Here is a 5,592-nt window from a genome sequence, read left to right as displayed (position 1 = left end):
GTGGGCTCAAAATTGGTTAGTAATGGTAGATAAAAGGGTTAAGGCCATTTGGAAGAAGTGACTATTGAAATGATGGCCTCAATCATGTAAATGCATTCATACACAAAATAATGGACATATAGAATCAGACAAAGCAAGGATTACAATCATAGAGAGAGAATAATGCACACAAGAATGGGAAATAGTGGTTAGAAGATATAACCACACAATAGGCTCAAAACTCACATGCTTGTGTTCTTAGCTCAATCACTATGTTCCAAAATACATTCTTGAAGCAAGTATACCGAAAAAAAAAATAATTCCAAAATTGGTAGGGTACCCCAAAATTACAGTTTCTTAGGGAAGAAGTCATTATTTTGAGCAAGTAACTCTATAGAGACTAACTATTATGCAAGGAGTATTTACAAGCAAGACTAAATACAAATGCAATGTACTAACTACAAAGCAAAAGATAAATCCATGGGTGTTGAAAGAAAGAGATTGTTATCCATGGAGATCGGTCGAATGACCTCCCCACACTTAGAATTTAGCATGGTCCTCCGTGCTATCAACAATGTGCAAAGGGCGGTCGGGACCAGAACCTTCACTATCTCCTCTGTCAGAGCTCCCATCATTTGGGTTTGAGGTGGATGTGAATATTTCGGGTTCCTCCATGCTAGGGGTAACATAATGCAGAAGCTTCTTGATGTAAGTGTATTGGCGTTGGTTGCGCCGCTCATATCTATCAATCTTCCGGTGTAGATCTTCTATCCTTTGATGGGTGGGTCTTTGCCGTGGTGGTGATGATGAGGTGGAAGGAATAGTAGGTGGGAGGGCTATATCAAGGCTTATGTTGTTCATAGGAAGATGTAAGTATTTTTTACTTAGGACCACATCGCCCTTAGCCGGAATTATAGCCTTAGTGTCCATGTCTTCCCAAGGAATACCCGCAGCAGCAACTAAATCAGATACCAATGTTGGAAATGGCAAATTACCCTGGGCATGGACTTGACCCATCGCTTGCTTGACGAGAAGCGGAATATTCACCGGTCTCTCCGTGAGAACACACCAAACAAGCAAGGTAAGATCCGCCGTGAAGGATGACTTGTGGGTGCTAGGTAGCACATAGTGGAATATGATCTAGGCCCAAGCTTTAGCTTCTACAGTGAGGAAACGTGCGTCAATGCACTTGGGCCGTATCCAGAGTCGACCATGGGTCCAAAATGTCTCTGGTTCAGCAATGACTCAGAGGATCGAGTCCCAATCAAATCTAAACTCTTCTCGCTGACGTAAGACCTCTTGGTAGCCATCCATGTCACTTGGTACTGGTAAGACATTAAGCACTTGCTGAATTGCCTCCTCTGAAGCTGAGACTTGCTTCCGGCGCATGTGTACCGATTGAAGAGAGGGAAGATGGTAGTTAGTGTAGAATTCTAGCACCCATGAGAGGTTGACCTCTTGTGGTTTTCTCAGAAGAAACTCCCATCCTCGCCGTTCAATGCGGGGCAAGATACACTGAGCAACCTTATCCAGCGGAGTGAGTAGATGCTCAGCATGATAGTTCCTCTCAACCATAGCGGGTGCCTTTGCCTTTTTAAATAGGGGTTTGGCTCCTAATGAAGAGTGCGCCTTAGAGTTTGACCTTTGGGGTGCCCTCTTTGTGGCTGGTTTCCTTGAAGCTTTCTCCTTGCCTTTCTTGGTGGCCATGCTGAAAAAGGAAGGGAAAGAAGGAAAGCATTAAACCCAAATGATCATCTCAACAAAAACATGCAAGTGAAAGATAGTGCCCAAAAGAAATAGTGCAACAGAGTAGTCATAGAGGCATGGTCACAACACTTGGCATGGGATACAAGAGGGAGTAAATCATGTAATATGACATGAGAAGAATAATCTCAAGCATTTATAACAAAGAGCAAGTCATGTTCAATGAGTATCTAATTAGCAAGCATAAAGCAAAGTGGACTCAATGCATTTAGAAGAGAGCAAGTGAATGAGGAGGAAGCACCAAATTGAAGGTACATGACAAAAATAAACCAAAATGGCCTTCGTGCATTTCCTCGAACACTTTGCGTGCAGTTATCAAGCAATGAGAAATTATGAGACACTCAACCAATTTAGAAGCCCAAAATGAAATATCAATCATCACATAACATCGCCTATGATGATTGTGACTTTTGTGTGGTTTAGAATTTCTCAAATGAATTCTCGTTGCAAGTATAGTTTCTAAACCAACAATAGTCCTTTCATACAAAAATTTGTTTGTCACTAGTACAAACCCCTAAAATTATAAAACGAAGTATTGAACCTCGGGTCGTTCTCCCTAGGAATTGCAACAAAGTGTCTTGTTATTGGTTATGAGGTATGTTTTTGGGGTTTCGGATAAGAAACATGAAAAGTAAATGGCAATGAAAATAAACTAACAACTAAAAAGGTCTTGGCAAAGGTTGGTGGTCAAGGATCTCTATCCTAATCACTAACCACAACATGAGAATTGGCAAGGATCAACCCCACTAAGTCATCCTCTAACTAATAGTAAAGGAAAGTCAAGTGAGCTATGTCAATCCAAGACTATAAGTTCTAGTTCTCCACCAAATCAATTAGTGAGATCTAGAGTTGATGGCTCCCAATCGTCAATCACTTGGACATTAGCAACTCAAGAGTTCCTAAGTTACCTTCCCAAGCCAAGAGCACTAAATTCTACTCTAAAATCCAACCAAGCATTTTATCAAACACTTGGAAGGCATAAAAGGAAAGCATAGTAAAATTGCATGGAAAGTAAATCTACACTACTCAATTGCAAGGAATTAAACAACAATAAATCAAATGAACAATAAAGGAACATGAATCATAAATTGCATTAAAGGAAAATGGAAGAACAAAAATGCATCAACATAAAAGTAGAGAATTACATGAATTAAATGCTAAACTAGAGAGAGGAAAGGTAGAAGAAGAAGAATTGCAAAAGGAAAAGTAAATCAAAGCATGAAATTAACCTAGATCTAAGAATCCCTAATCTAGATCTAACCTACTCCTAATTCTAGAGAGAAGTGAGAGCTTCTCTCTCTAAAACTAACCTAAACTAAACTAATGATCAAAAGTATGTAAAGTATGTTGATTCCCCTTCAATCCTTGGCTTAAATAGCATCAGAAATAAGTTGGATTGGGCCCATAAGGCTTTAGAATTCGCTGGCATCCTTGATCCAATCTTTGCCTTCTAAATCTGAAATCACTTAACAAACATATCAAGGCATCTAATGGAACCAAAGGTAAATCAAGATTAAACAATTAAGGACCTAAAAAGTATGTTTTCACTCTTAAGCACAATTAAAGGAGAATTTACAAAATCATGCTATTTCATTGGATAAATGGGAGAAAGGTTGACAAAACCCTCTAAATTCAACACAAGATAAACCCTAAATATGGGGTTTATTAACCTCCCCATACTTAAACCAAGCATGTCCTCATGCTTAAACCAAGAGAAAGCAAATGGTATCAACATTTATTCAATGAAATCTAATCTAAATGCAAACTACCTATATGCAACTATCTAAATGAATGCAACTGCTTGGTCAAAATAAATCAATTCCCAAGAATATATATATAAGCACAAGGGCCAAAGGTATTAACAACCATGCCAAACCACAATTGAATTGAGATATTAAATATTTTTACAAACTTGCATGAAGAATGATGATCATAGGTGAAAACATGTAATTGAGCATGAAACCCTCACCGGATGTGTTTGCGCTCTTTTCGCTCAAGTGTTTGGGGTTGATTCACTCAATTCTCCCCTAATCATGCTTTCTAAGATTTGTTTTTCTTCTAACAATCAACATTTATTTCATGCATGCATACAATTATCATGAGGTCTTTCTCTTAGGTTGTAATGGGGCTAGGGTCAAGGTAGGATGTATATTTGATTAAGTGAGCTTGAAATTTGAATCTTTGATAAGCTTAGACTTCCCACCTAACCCATGACATCCTATACACTTCAAAACTAACCTAACTCCCCATTCTTCACTTTTTAACATACTCATGCATTTTCTTTTCATTTCACAATACTTATGTATTGATCCTTATTGAGCTTTGCTTTGGGGTATTTTGTCCCCTTTTTATTTCTTTCTTTTTCTTTGTTTCTTTCTTTTTCTATATATTTTTTTCTTTTCTTTGCTCTTCTTTTTGTTTTTTTTTTCTTTTTCTTTTGTTTTTCTCATTTTTTTTCTTTTTCTTTGTTTCAAACTATATACAAGAACATCAATGCATAAGGTCTATACATTTTATCAATACATGAGCATGTACCCAAGTCCCAATAATTTCAATAAAAATACAAAACTACCCTTTTATTCCTCTAATGTCCCAAGATTCCCACACTTGAATGATACACACACAAACTAGCCTAAGCCAATCAAAGATCCAAATAAGGACATTTATTATTTTTCGCTTCAAGGCTTGTAATGTGCTAAAATTAAGAACAAATGGGTTAATCGTAGGCTCAAAGTTGGCTAACAAAGGAAGATAAAAGGTAAGGCCATTTGGGTAAGTGAGCTAAATGAAATGATGGCCTCAATCATATAAATGCATGAATACACAAAATAATGGACATAAAGAATCAAACAAATCAAAGATTACAATCATAGAAAGAGAATAATGCCCACAAGAAAGAAAAATAAGTGGCTATATAATGTAACCACATAATTAGGCTCAAATCTTACTTGCTTGTGTTCTTAGCTCAAAAACCATGTTCCACAATATATATATATATATAATTCAAGCAAGTTCTATGAAAAATTTTCACTCAAATCAATTGGTGCCCTATAGATAGAAATCTTGAAGAACCTCATTATTTTGATTAAGCTTATTGTGTATATATATGCATAAATAAGAAAATAAAACAAAAATCCTAAAAGACCTAAAAAAATGAAATGCAAAAGTGTTGACATTAGAAACTTGTCACCCAAAATCGCCGACCGGTCGGACGACCTCCCCACACTTAAAAGTTTGCACCGTCCTCAGTGCACTCAAAGATGAGTAAAGGGGTATGGCGACTTTCTGGATTGCTACCTTCAGCTGGTAGATCAACTGATTGCTGCGCGTTCTTTCTTCCGCTTCCATTTTTTTGCTTGCGGTGCATCATTCATGAAAAAAAATAGAAAATAACACCATAAGATAAGAAAATACAAAGCAAGGAAGCATACATTGTTGGGATGATGTATTAATTACTAGGATTGAGTGAGTGAATTAGTGTGACAGTAATGACAAATGAGTGTGTGAATTCTAAATTAGGCATCTTTTAGAACACACACTAGCACAAAAGGCGATGTCACAAAAGAAGCATGCACTTCACTTATCCTAGTGTGCTTGAGATGCTTTAAGTAAACTTGTAAGGTAAAACAAGCATTAAAGAAGTGTGAAAGCATTCAAGCTAAAAGCATATGGATGCATATAATCACGAAAGACAATGCATTGAAGTAAATGCACACCATCCAATGTCAAGAGATTGCCTAATCAAAGAATAGGGTTCAAATCACATGGTGGCCAAATCATTCAATTCAAGAAGAGTTACAAGCTCGAAGGCAATTCTCATCACTTGGTATTCTTAAAAGGTAAGCATGA

This window comes from Arachis ipaensis, chromosome B6 (assembly GCF_059453495.1).
Source record: "Arachis ipaensis isolate K30076 ecotype BB chromosome B6, ASM5945349v1, whole genome shotgun sequence".
In the NCBI taxonomy this organism is placed as follows: Eukaryota; Viridiplantae; Streptophyta; class Magnoliopsida; order Fabales; family Fabaceae; genus Arachis; species Arachis ipaensis.
The sequence above is the reverse complement of the archived record's forward strand: the minus strand, read 5'-3'. Positions refer to the sequence as shown.